Below are 14,799 nucleotides of genomic sequence, written 5' to 3' on the forward strand. Positions count from 1 at the left end.
TAAAGCCCTCCTCTATTCTACCAAATAACACTACAGGGCTCTGTGGGCACCAGGAGTCAAAATCCACTTGACGGCACACTTTACCTTATCCCAGCAAAGAGCACCCGGATCGGGACCAATCCTGGCACTTTACACGAGCAGTAGGACTGTACAAGACTGGGTAGGGCTGCTTGTGTGCATGCCCTCCTTGTATTTTGGGGTGCAGAATGTGCAGGCTCTTTGGAAAGGAGGGTGCACATCATGTCAGCCTTTGTCACCAGCCACATACCTGCATCGTGGAATGCTCCTCTATCGAATACGATACATTTCCGGGCAAAATGTATTCCTCGTGATCACCTATGAAGCCCTAGACGAGAACGTCTTCTGCTTCAAGACCCTTCCGCTTATTATGTTATTCTGGAGAGGTCCACCTACTACGGTTGCCTCTGTCTGGGCCTTCCTATCACTGCTCTGAGGCTCTGGAATGCGCTCCCTGTTGCTGTAAGAGCCTCTCCCTCTCTAACAGCCTTCCGAAGAGCTCTCTAGTCACATTTATTAAACCCAGTCTTCGCTTAGCTCTACGTTGGCTTTTACGGTTGTTATTTTACACATGTCTTAACCTGTTTTAATTGTTTGGTTTTAACTGTGGTTTTAGTGTTTTTATTTTTATGTAAACTGTCATGAGATGCCTTTTTGCCGCATGAAGTATAAATGGGGAAGGCAAGACAAGAGCACTATGCTCCAGTCTGCACATGCAAAGATTGCACTCCCATCCTGTTTGAATCACAAAAAATAACTAAAATTGAACTTAAAAAATAATGATGAATGAATGAATGAAAGGACAGTGAGGAAACATGGGTGATGAGATGGTTTGGGAGCAGTGTCATCTGCACGATCAGTAATAACTGAGTGGGCAAATTCTGTCAATACCAGAGACAACAGCTAGTATGGAAGTACCCGGAGTCTGGGAGAAAACCCACATGCATATTGCCTAGCTAGCACAGAGTGTGTGTGCCCAGCTTTAACTTGCAGCGACATGAAAAGTTACAAGATTGGCTGTGTGCAACCAGAGGGTGTTCTGTGTTCTTACCTAATAAATTGTACCACATTAAATTATTCTGTTTAAAAGGTGTTTGTCTAGCTGCCAGCTGGAAGCTAACTGCATGCCGAATTCTTGCTTTCCACGGCTCAAATTATGTAATCGCCTTATGCTTGTACAACCTCACAGTAAGCCATTGGCAAGTAATTGAAAACAATAAGTAACTTCTGCTTAAGAGTTTTCATCCTGAGCACATGAGGAAAGGGCTGTGGACTTTATGGTGTGGCCACATCTGGTACAGCTGCATCCGACTCTATGCTGCAGCCACATCTGGAGTACTGCATACAGCTTTGGTCACCATATATTAAGGAGGGCATTGTAGAACTGGAAAAGGTGAAGAAGAGGGCAACCAACATGATCAGGGGCCTGGAGCACCTTCCTTATGAGGCTAGGCTACAGCATCTGGGGCTCTTTACCTTGGAAAAGAGGCGACTAAGGGGAGACATGATTGAAGTGTATAAAATTATGCATGGAGTGGAGAGGGTAGACCGAGAGAAATTTTTCTCCCTCTCTCAGAACACTAGAACCAGGGGTCATTCCAAGAAACTGAAGTTTGCGAAATTTAGAACTGACAAGTGAAAGTACTTTTTCACACAGTGCATAATTAATTTATGGAATTCCTTGCCATGGGATGTGGAGATGGCCACCAGCTTTGGATGGCTTTAAAAGGGGCTTAGACAGATTCATGGAGGACAGGTCTATCAATGGCTACTAGTCTAGTGGCTGTGGGCCATCTCCAGCCTCAGAGGCACGATGTCTCTCGATACCAGTTGCAGGGGAGCAACAGCAGGAGAGAGGACATGCACATACCTCTTGCCTGTGGGCTCCCCAGAGGCATCTGGTGGGCCATTGTGTGAAACAGGATGCTGGACTAGATGGGCCTTGTGCCTGATTCAGTAAAACTGTTCTTATATTCTTATGACTTCTTGAGCAGAGTTGACCTTACTCTTGTGATAGCATGGGCAGAGGAATTATATGGCGTCTACAGGCTTGTCAGCTATAGGGATGGGTCCGAACCGGTCCGGAGGACATTGTAAAGGCCTCCGGATCGTCTGGACCAGTCCAGACCTGGCCGGTTCGGTTCAGGTGGAGGGGGTAGCTTTAAGGGTGGGGAGGGTTTACTTACCCCTCCCACCGCTTGTCCCCCTCCAGCGCTCGTATTTCTTGTAATAATTGGGGCGGCAGGATACCTCCCTGCCGCCCCTTGTCCCTCTGCAATGCAAAAGGCTCCGGCAAGCCTTTTGCGCATGCGCATGTCACGCGCGAGCTTCACGTCTCCCCGCGAGCTTCACGTCTCCCCGTGCGTCAGGGAGACATGAAGCTTGCGTGCGACGTGCGCGTGCGCAAAAGGCTTGCCGGAGCCTTTTGCATTGCAGAGGGACAAGGGGCAGCAGGGAGGTATCCTGCCGCCCCAATTATTACAAGAAATACGAGCGTTGGAGAGGGGGGACAAGTGGCGGGAGGGGTAAGTAAACCCTCCCTGCCCTTAAAGGAACCCACCCCACAGTGCCGGACCACAGCTCTGCGGTTCCGTGCACACCCCTAGTCAGCTATCCCCCCAGTGATCTGTGCCTTAGAAAAGTTGGTCGTGGAACCAGCCAGAGAAAAGGAGGCGACTTTGGACTTAATCCTGAGTGATGCCCAGGACCTGGTGCAAGATGTCAGAGTTGTGGAACCACTGGGGAACAGTGACCATAGTGGGAGGGGAGTTGCAGGGAAGTAACAGTAGGAGAGAGGGCATGCCCTCAACTCCTGCCTGTGGCTTCCAGCAGCATCTGGTGGGCTACTGTGCGAAACAGGATGCTGGACTAGATGGGCCTCAGGCCTGATCCAGCAGGGCTGTTCTTATATTCTTATGTTATGTTCTTATAGTGTGATTCCATTCAGCTTATATGCACAGATGCATTGGACTTCAAAAGAAGAAACTTCTCAAAAATGAGGGGACTGGTAAAGAGTAGGCTGAAAGGGAAAGTCTGGAGGGTCAAATCACTCCAGAAAGCATGGAAGTTTAATAATAATAGAAGCTCAGTTGGGATTTATATGCTTCCAACTGGTATACTGCTCAGTGTGCGCAGAGGCCTGAAATCAGCCAGATCTGCTTCATTTGGGAGGAAGGCAGGTCGGGTAAGGGACAGGCCTGTAGGCAGCCTCAAAATTTGGGGGGCAGGATTGCAGAAGTCAGAGGAGGCAAGTTATAAAATGTCCAGTGAAAACAGTCAGTGAGGCTGGGGAGAAAGAGAATTTTTTGGTGTGGCGGGTACACACCATGCCACCTTCTGGCTACGGGCCTGGTAAGGGAGTCTTTCGCCACCTTCTCTCCAGTCTTGCCTGACTCCGGCACGCCTGTTGCCAGTGCACGCGCCCTGAGCCCCCAACTTCAGATTGTTTGGGAGGCGGGAGATCCCTCCCCACTGTCCCACTCCGCCGCCACACAGCGGCAGCCAGCCAACCACCCACCATGGTGGTGGTGACCACCACCAGGTAAGTGCACCCGGCAGTTGCCACAAGCCTCGCCCCTAGGTGGCTCCCTTGCCCCCCCACCACCCCAAGTCCCAATTTCAGCCAACGCAATGTTGGCAACCCTAGTGCAGTTCCAAGGTGGGGACGGAAGACACTGCCGGCACTGCAGACCTGGAAGCAGTGGCATCGCTGTAGAGCAGGGATTCTCAGCGTTGAGTCCCCAGATGTTATTGGACTTCAACTCCCATAATCCCCAACCAAAGGCCATTGGAGCTGGGGATTATGGGAGCTGAAGTCCAATAACATCTGGGGACCCAACATTGAGAATCCCTGCTGTAGAGAACCCGCGGTAGCACTATCAGTGTCCCTGCCCTTTCCCCCATTCGCAACAATGGGAATAAATACAGTCACACTGCTAGCACTAGTGCTGGTTCTCTACGGCAGTGCTACTGCTTTCGGGTCTGCAGCACCTGTGCCACCGATGCCTTTGTTTCCCTGGGGGCATCACATCAGCCAGTGTCTTTCCCCGCACCTTTCTGATTCCATGCAGTATCACCTGCCTGCTCCTCTACCCTTACCTTTCCTGCAGTGTGTCCCCCTTCACCATTAACATTTGCCATTTTTAATTCTTTTTGTTGCGCTACAGCACTATGTCAAGCAATACCAGGCAAGCTGGGGCTTTGCAGTTTACAGAGAAGATGGCTAAGAAGAGACATGATAGAGGACTGCAAAATTGTGCATGGCGTGGAAAGAGAGAGACATTTTTCCTCCTCTCTCACAACCAGGGGTGTAGCGGAGGGGGGATGCGCAGGGATGGAGCGCCGGTACTTCTCGGCTTCTCTGGCTGTTGGGGTGAGCATGGCCATCGGGGCTGTCATGGAGAGCGCCTGCACTTGTGAATTTGCAACTACATTACTGCTCACAACACTAGACCCAGGGGTCATCCCATGAAATTGACTGCCAGGAAGTTTAGGACCAAAAAGAGGAAGCATCTTTTCACGCAGCGCATAAATAGCCTATGGAATTCTCTGCCACAGGATGTGGTGATGGCCAACAACTTGGATGGCTTTAAAAGGGGCTTAGGCCAATTCATGGAGGACAGGTCTATCAATGGCTACTAGTCTGAGGGCTATAGGCCACCTCCAGCCTCAGAGGCAAGATAAGAAAATAAGAACAGACCTGCTGGATCAAGCCAAAGGCCTATCTAGTCCAGCATCCTGTTTCACACAGGGGCCCACCAGAAGCCTCTGAGAAGCAAGAGATGAGGGCATGCCCTCACAGGGTTGCTGAGAGGATAAAGATAATCAGGTACACTGCTTTGGATTAATTGGAGGAAGAGCAAGATACAAATGTAAAAAATAAATAAATAACATCTTGCTGTTGCTCCCCTCTATATGATACCTCTATATATACCAATTGCAGGGGAACAACAGCAGGAGAGAGAGCATGCCTTCATCTTCATTCATGCCATCACAGAACCATAGTATAGTTGGACACAGTCTAGATGAAATAAAATGTTCAGATTGTAAATCTGCCTTGCACATTGCTATGTTTTATAGTTGCAATGAGCTGCATTGCACAGTGGCACATTTGCATGTGTTTTTACAGATGGTGGGGGGAAGCAGAGGGTAGGATTACTGCCAGTGCCCGTCTTAAATGTGCTGGGTAAGCTCACTTATATTGTGCCACCCAATTCTATATTTGTGGTGTGGACTAGGTGCAGGATGTCAGCATGGAAAATAGGTCATTGTGTGGAGCAGAGCTATAATTCTTCTTCTTGCTAACTGTGGGAGAACATTCATTGTGCAGCAGTAAAGGGCCCTAGTCTAGAAGCATCTAAAATACTTTCCCTAAACTTAAAGTTGGAGGAAGAAACATCAGTAACCTGTGCTACGCTGATGACACCACTCTGATAGCTAAGAATGTGGATGATCTGCAAGCTCTAGTAATGAAAGTCAAGGAGCAGAGTGAAAAAATGGGACCATGACTAAATGTCAAGAAGACTAAACTAATGACAATGGGTACGGCAACCAGCCTCAGAATTGACAATGAAGACATTGAAGTGGTGGATAGCTTCTGCCTTTTAGTATCAACTGTTAACAGTAAAGGATCCAGCAGTCAAGAAATATGCCACAGACTAGCACTTGGTAGGCTTGCAATGAAGGCCTTGGAAAGGATTTTATTTATTTATTTGTTTGTTTGTTTGTTTGTTTGTTTATAAATTTATATGCCGCCTTTCATTAAAAACAATCCCAAGATGATTTACACAGAATATTAAAAACAAAATTATAAAAATAACACAATTATAATATTAAGCTAAAATATAAAACAAATCTGATTAAAGATTTAAAATACAAGCATAAGAACAGTACAAAATACAAAGAAGCAGCAGCAGAGACAATCATATAAAAGCCTGGGTAAATAGCCAAGATTTAACACACTTTCTAAAAACTGTGATGGAGACCGAAGAGCGAATAGCCACCTGGAGAGCATTCTAGAGTCTGGGAGCAGCGGCAGAGAAGGCCCTGTCCTGCGTGCACGACAACCAAGCCTCTCTCATTGTCGGTACCCAGAGCAGAGCCCCCTCAGATGACCTCATCAAGATTTAGATGCCATGACGTTTCTATACCAACAAAGATTAGAATCATTCGGACAATGGTTTTTCCCGTGACACTCTATGGATGCGAAAGCTGGACTTTGAAGAAGCAAGATAGAAAAGCATTGATGCTTGTGAACTTTGGTGCTGGAGAAGACTTTTGAGGATACCATGGACTGCCAGGAAAACAAACCAATGGATCACAGAACAAATCAATCCCGAATTTTTACTCGAGGCCCAAATGACCAGGCTCAAACAATCATTCTTCAGACACATTATGTGAAGACCCAGCTCCCTTGAGTCCATAATGCTGGGAAAAGTTGACAGAAAGGGAAGAAGAGGACAACCAGCAGCAAGGTGGGTGGACTCGATTACAACAGCAGTGAATGCACCACTGAGAGACCTTAAAGGCCAAGTTGAAGAAAGATCATCCTGGAGAGAATCTGTCTATGTGGTCGCTAAGAGTCGACACCAACTTGATGGCGCTTAATCAATCAAAACTTCTAAAATACATTCTTAATAGAGTTAACCAATAATGGGGAGGGCCTGTGGTGCTACAGTGGTAGAGTGCGTGCAACTGCATGCAGGAGGTCCCAGTTTGGTCCCTCCCTGGCCTCTTCAGGAACAGCTGGGAAAAATTCCTGTCTGAAACCCCTGAGAGCTACGGCCAGTCAGTACTGAGCTATATGGACTAATGGTCTGATTCCATATAAGGCAGATGCATAAGAACATAAGAACAGCCCTGCTGGATCAGGCCCATATAGTCCAGCATCCTGTTTCACACAGTGGCCCACTAGATGCTGCTGGAATCCTACATGCAGGAGCGCATGCCCTCTCTCCTGCTGTTACTCCCCTGCAATTGGTATTCAGAGGCATCCTGCCTTTGAGGCTGGAGGTGGCCCCCTGACTAGTAGCCGTTGATAGACCTCTCCTCCATGAAGTTATCCAAGCCCCTCTTAAAGCCACCCAGGTTGTTGGCTGTCAGCACATCTTGTGGCAGAGAATTCCACAAGTTGATTATGCATTGTGTGAAAAAATACTTCCGTTTGCTGGTCCTAAATTTCCTGGCAATCAATTTCATGGGATGACCCCTGGTTCTAGTGCTGTGTGAGAGGGAGAAGAACTGCTCTCTATCCACTTTCTCCACACTATGCATGATTGTATAGACCTCTACCATGCAGAGGCGTAACTAGGGAAAACGGCGCCCAGGGCAAGCACTGAAACTGCGCCCCCCCCGCCACCCCCCCAGCATACATCTGACTGGCACACATGTGTTTTTTCCTCACAACAACCCTGTGAAGTTGGCTTGTATCTCAAACAACAGAATTATGATGCAATGATGATACACACCACATTATACTTAGGTTTTTCCTCACAAGCAACAACCCTGTGGAGTTGGCCTGTATCTCAAACAACAGAATTATGATGCAATGATGATACACACTACATTATACTTAGGTTTTTCCTCACAAGCAACAACCCTGTGGAGTTGGCTTGTATCTCAAACAACAGAATTATGATGCAATGATTGATGATACACACCACATTATACTTAGGTTTTTCCTCACAAGCAAGAGACAATCTCCAAAGGTCCTGGCATATAACCCCCTCCCCCATTTTTCTTGCCAAACTTTGTGTCTTTAGCAGGATACCACAGGCACTTGTTAAAGCTAACACTGCAGGTTTTTCTGAGATGGAGCTGTTATAGGAGCACTTCAGCATAAACTGAGATCACAAGGCAAGCTTTCACAGTGCAAAAATGAGCATGCCAGCAAGCAGAACTCATGGTAAAACTCTCTTGAAACACCTTGTAACAATGCACAGGCAGCTATGTTACACTGCTTGAGTCAACTCACACTGCTGTACTACCCAGGCTGTGGGAATTGACTCTCAGTTCCATATACATGCATGCATTTAAGATTGAGTGCCAAAGAATCTTTATGATTGTTTTTCTTTCTTTTGGGGCGGAGAGAGGAGCGTATAATGCAAACATTAACACCTGTTAGTCACCTGAGACCATAGTTGGGCAGCTAAATAAAAGCCTGATTCTTTAATATGTCCCCCCCCCCCAACATGTGGCTTCTGTAGTTTTTGCAACTCATTCAATTTCTCACCCTGACACTTGGTCTGCTGCTTCCACCCGCCGGCCGCCGAATCCTTTCTTCCGTGCGGGTGTCCGTGTGTGTCCTCGTCGTCCTGCCTGTGCCTGCTGCAGTGCAGCCCCAGCCCCAGCAACCACGCTTTCCTCCGTGACGGCGACCGCGCCACCACATGCAGGCGAACAGAGGACGGACGGACGCATGGCATGCTGGCCGAGTTGCGTGCGCGTGCGTCACTGACTAGAGACCCTCTGGCTGGCAAGCCACTAGAGGGCCTCTTTCTGGCTAAGCGAGCGACGGAGCGAGCGAGCCTCAGCCAAGGGCAGGCGCAGTGAGCAGCATGAAAGGCGCCCGCCGCGGCGCCCGCTGCCAAGCCAGGCCACTGACTGACCGCAAGCAAAGCAATGGGGGGGCGCGGGCGGGCAGGCGCAGTGAGCAGCATGAAAGGCGCCCGCCGCGGCGCCCGCCGCCAAGCCAGGCCACTGACTGGCTGCCAGGAAAGCAATGGGGTGGCGTGGGCGGCGTGGAAGGGACCGCTCGTGGGGGATGGGGCGCCGACGCGCTTCCTTGACTGCTGCAGCGCTGCTGCACTGAGCAGGAGAAATTTGTATTAAAATTTAAAAAAAAAATTTGGTCATGGCGGCGCCCCCCATGTGACCCGAAAAGATGGCGCCTGGGGCACGTGCCCCCCTGCCCCCCCTATAGTTACGCCTGTGCTACCATGTCTCCCCACAGTCGTTTTTTTTATCTAAACTAAAAAGCCCCAGGTGCTGCCTTGCTTCATAAGAAGGTGCTCTAGGCCCCTGATCATCTTGTTTGCCCTCTTCTGCACCTTTTCCAGTTCTGCAATGCAAATGCATATATATGCGGTACAGTTCAGCAAATAACAGAAATAAGTTATCAGTACAAATAATCCACAGTACAGTGTACCAAATCCCTTTCCAAGATCTTTGCTGGATTCTAGTTTTGATGAAAGACATAATTGCCACTTTGTTGGTTACAGACTTGCCCATTTCCTTTCCTGGAATGGAATCTTTATTACAGTTATCGACCAGACAGAAAAAAACACAATAAGTAATAACCCTCAGCTATTGTGATTTTGCCAATACTTTCTTACAAAACAAGAGTTTAGAATATAACAATATATTATACAGCCAACACGCATGATTTTACCAATTGCTTCCTTACACAACTTGCGACGTAACGAAATTGTGCCACTTTGATAGACTTCCTTTACTGAATGTTCCAGTCGCGGCAAAGCAGATGGAAGATTTGAACATGTACTGATGAAAAATATCTCTACACCTGAGTCCTAAACATTTTTACTGAAAGTAAAGCCCATACGTTCAAGAGAACTTGCTTCCAAGCAATGTATTAAAGAGAGCCTTTCTTAATCTTATCGCCTTCAAATTTCTGCACTAACAATGGCTCGACTCAACACACGACATACTTGAGAGACTCCATCTGACCAGCCATTCATTGCAGATCATATTTTAGGAATTAGCTAGGTAGAATAGAATGTCCTTCCAGGCATGTGCTGCTTTGAAACCTTAGTCAGCTTATGTAATTTGAAACCCTGTTTGGCCACAGTTGAAAAGGGAGCTAGACCCACAGCTGCTGTGTCTGCATTAGGGTTCCTCAAGAATTGACTTCATCAGGATTTAAAGCGAAATTTCAGAAGCTGTATCCCTTTGCTTTCATTCATTCATTCATCACAACTTTTTTTAAAATGTCAATAATGCTGAATGATTAGTTACCTATCAAAACTAGGATTAAGGGCTACCAAGTTCAGATTGTTCTAGTATCTAAATTTAGGGAGTGTTAGTGAAACACATCCAAGATATTTGCCTTTGACTGCTGCAATTTAAACTATGCACATAGTTCCCATTGTTGCCTTGAGTAGAGATGGAAAACAGCCGCAGAAGTGTTTATACAACCAGAGCTTAACTTTAGACTACTGACTCTTAGTTACACACTCTTTAGCTAAGGTCCTTAATTTCTAGAAGGAAAAAAATATACTGGGTTCAAATCCATCTGTGGGGGACCACCTTTTGAGCTGGAAGGCTTTTTACCCTAATGTGTGGATACCCTCAGTAGTTATGCATTGGTGAGGGAGATGTGCCATGATGCACCTCCTCAAAAGCACTTCAGACAGCTCTCTAGTTTGTGCATATTTGTCAATAACATCAACAACAAGAAGAAAAATATTCCAGGTTTGAACTCTTAAGCAAAGGAAGCCATGCCACAACTCCCCTCCATGCATTTGCACTTCCTATAGAGAGTAGAGCTGGTCTTGTGGTAGCAAGCATGACTTGTCCCCTTAGCTAAGCAGGGTCTGCCCTGGTTGCATATGAATGGGAGACTAGAAGTGTAAGCACTGTAAGATATTCCTCTCAGGGGATGGAGCTGCTCTGGAAAGAGCATCTAGGTTCCAAGTTCCTTCCCTGGCTTCTCCAAGATAGGGCTGAGAGGCCTCTGCCACTCTGTGAAGACAAGACTGAGCTAGATAGACCAATGGTCTGACTCAGTATATGGCAGTTTCCTATGTTCCTATGCCCCTATGCCAGGGGTGGGGAACCTTGGCACTCCAGCTGTTGTTGAACTACAACTCCCATCATTCCCAGCCATAATTGTGGCTGGGGATGATGGGAGTTGTAGTTCAACAACAGCTGGAGTGCCAAGGTTCCCCACCCCTGCCCTATGCTATCCTGACATGCTTCCTGTTCTTTTAGGTTTTGAGTGATCCTTCTCTATGGCACTCAGAAGTAGCTGGAATTTTGCAACTTCAGGAAAACCAGAAACAAATGATAATGAATGTCCATTGGTGTGGCAATGGTGAATAGATTCTAACAAATTTTCATTAATAATATGAAGACATTAAGATTGCAATCCCATGCACACTTGCCTGGGAGTAAGCTTTATTGAATACAGTGGGAATTATTTCTGAGTAAATATGCATAGGATTGACATGCAGTCTGGTCTAAAATGTGATAAAGTACTATTTATTCAGAAAAATTAATAGATCGCGCAGAACAATGCACCAATATCTTGAGAACAGAGACAGGAATGCCAGGAATGTTTCTACTTGAGATAAAACCACAGGACTTATCTACTTACCTGTCAATGGAGGAAGAAATATTCCTTAGATTATGCCTCCAAGAGCAACTCACTGCTAATCTATATATATGTTTAAAAGGACTCTTGGCAACACAAATACAGTTCCTATTATTCCAACATGTTTTAAGAGATATATTCCTGTAGAAGAAACTTTGGCAGCTGCTAAAAGGAATGAAAAATAAGACAATCTGCATTAAAATGTATAATTTGCTGCCCAAATAGACAAACCATGACATTCTACAGCAAGCGTGACCAATCTGAGGCTCTCGGCTGTTCTGGGACTACAACTCCCATCATCCCCAGCTGTAATTGCATAGATAAGCACACCTCTTGAGAATGGTGGCAGGATTTTTTCCATTTTAAGCCTGGGGATGATGGGAATGGTGGTCCAGCAACAGCTGGTGAGCCTCAGTTTGGCCACCCCGATCTACAGCTCTGAAAATCTGCATGTTGTTGAGTTGAATTGTGCCGTCGAGTCCAATGGTGGAGCCTGACCGCCGCTGGCCTGTGTATGACATCAGACTGGGAGGCGTGGTCTGGTTCCCGAATGGAGCCTTGAGGCTCCGTTCAGGAGTTGGAGTTCAACTCCCGAAGGGGCCGCATGGCTCCTTCTGGAGCTAAACTAAGGCTGGCACTGCAAATGTAGCACCAGCCTTTTAACTCCTGAAGGGGCCGCGCAGCCCCTTGAGGAGCTACTTATGTTGGCACTGCGTTCGCAGCGCAGCCAGGAGTGGCTCTTCCCTGCCTTAGCAGAGAAGAGCCGCTCCGCCTTAGTTTAGCTCCTGAAGGGGCCACGCGACCCCCGCTTGGGAGCTAAACCAGCACCCCTGCGTCTGATGTCAGACATGAGGGAGGTGTCGGGGCCATGAGGCACGGCCCCTGATTGGGCACCGTTGGCCCAATGGTGGCTCCGCCCCTGGTCAAGTCGGTGTCGACTCCTGGCGACCACAGAGCCATGTGGTTTTCTTTGGTAGGATACAGGAGGGGTTTACCATTGCCATCTCCCCTGCGTGCAGTCTGAGATGATGCCTTTCAGCATCTTCCTATATCGCTGCTGCCAGATATAGGTACTTCATAGTCTGGGAAACATACCAGCGGGGATTTGAACCGGCCACCTCTTCTCCCCTAGGCAAGTTACTTCCCGGCTGTGCCAAGTATTCAAAAAAATATCACTAAGTGCATACCTGCCAGCATGACCCTATCTTCCCATCCAGGTGAATAGGAAAATCAGGACATGTTGGCAGGTATGTATATGCCACTGAGGGACTACAGACCGTACCATTCAAAAGCTAAATAATGATCTTCCAGCATTTGGATGTTATTATATTAAGAATGATGACTGGTGCACTGATAGTTCCCTGTCCTGTCGTGGAGGTTATTCACACATGGTTTTATGCCTCAGGGTATCTGAAGAGAGACTCTGCTTCGCAGCAGATTATCAAGATGTTTCATTTGGGGCATTAAACGGACAGTTCACATAGTGTTGGCTCCTCTCCAAAATCCCTGGCAGATCTTTTTCCTGTGCGTTCGCACCAGCTGGTTCCGGGTTTTCCCTCAACCAGTCCTCGCAGAGGAGGAGGTGAGAGACCTTTTGTTTTGGTTCATCCAAGACTTGTAAAGATGGCAGACTGTGGCATGGCCCACAGAAATTGCACTGACACAATATGCACAAACAGGAGAACAGCTAATGTTCCTGCCATGCTTTCCAGGGTTCTTATTGACCATGAAGACTGATTGGCCTGCAATATAATTACCCTCCTTTCAGACTACTGGGCAGATGACTAAACATGTTGTACTGTGTATAATGCCTCTGATCCTCTGACACCTGAGGCACTGTGGGGAAACATCTTTCTTCACCTCTTGTCAGGGCCCTTGCTGTGCCCCAACACAAGGATCCAGGGCCCAGGCCCAGACCATCATGGCGCCATAGGTGCTGTGACATGTTAAAAACCTTTGCAGGGTGGGGCCCTGCTGCCAGCTCAATGGTGACAGCAGAACTAAACAGCACCCTGCTGCCTGATGTGCAAAAAGCCAGCCAGAAAGTGGTGCATGCACACCCACCACCACTCCCCTGCTGGCTTTCACACACCCGGCAATGTGCATGTTTAGCGCCTCTGCCGCCATACTTACCGCAGAGGTGAGGTGAGAGGTGAGGCAGGAGAGGTCTGTGGCAACCCCCCCCCCCAAAAAAAAACCTGGGGGCGATGATGCCACTGCCTCCTGTGCTGATCTTGCCCTTCTCCACCCTGATCCGACCAGAAGTAGTGGTGTCAGGTTCTGCCTAGGCTTAGACTTCATATCTGAGGTACTTAAGACCTCACTTGACTGGTTCCCTTCTGGCAATGTCAGCAGAAATGTTAGTCATTGACATGGAGGATTATAATCTGTTTAAGGACATGGCTAAATTCAAGCTAGGACTTAGCCCAGAAAATGCCAGGCGTAACTTCAGGGTTCTGAGGAAGAAAGTTGCAGAGTCTTATCAGACCTTCACCCACAAGTTTAAAATGGCACTGAACTCATGGTTGCAGCGGGCAGGGGTGCAGACAGTCGGGGAAATCACAGAGCTGAGCAAGTCTTTGTTCAGGGGCCCAAGACCACTGAGGAAGCTGGAGACCTGGCACAGAAAATGGTGGACTCTAAGTCCAGAGGGTCAGGAGAGGCACCTCATTGGGACCGACCCAAGTTTATCCCAAGGTGGGAGGAGCCCCAGTTTCCTCCCAAGGTGAGCCCAGGGACCCCAGGTCAAAGCTCCAAGGGGTCCCTGGGATAGACGGGATAGACTACAAGGGGATAGATGGACTGAGCAGGTCAGCCCCAAATGCTTTAAGTGTGGGGAAACAGGACACTTCAAGAGGGACTGCCTCAAGGCTAAAACCCTACTGAACCTAGTTTACACTAGGAGCCCAAAGGTGGCGGAAACTCCTAAGGCGTCACCTCTTTGTTTTGATGTGAAGACTATTTCCCCCAAGAGGTGGGAGAGTGTATGGGTCAATGGCCATCAAGTCACTGCATGGCAGGACAAGGGTGCCACCATCTCGGCCACACACCCCTCGCTTGTCCAGGCCCAGCAGCTGGCCCAGGCCTCACAGGTGCGGGCTACCTTCGCCAAAGGCCAGGCAGAAATACCCCTGGTGAAGCTACCTGTCTGATGGGCCAGATAGGGAGGAGACTGGGAATTTGCAGAGATGGAGGATAATCCCTGTGCCATGCTGATCAGGGAAGATTTCACTGAACACGTATGGGAGACTCTCTATCCAGGAGAGAAGGATCCAGTGATGGTGGAGCGGGAGAGGATAACCCAAAGAACAAGGGCCCAGCCAGCCCCACCTATTCAGACTGGAGGTGTACCTGCAGACAGCACCATCGATGGGGAGAGGCCAAGATCCAGCACGAGTGCTGAGGGGCCCAATGAGAGAGAAGTCCAGCTACACCCAGGAGCAGAGGCTGAT

Source organism: Hemicordylus capensis, chromosome 4 (assembly GCF_027244095.1).
Source record: "Hemicordylus capensis ecotype Gifberg chromosome 4, rHemCap1.1.pri, whole genome shotgun sequence".
Classification (NCBI taxonomy): Eukaryota; Metazoa; Chordata; class Lepidosauria; order Squamata; family Cordylidae; genus Hemicordylus; species Hemicordylus capensis.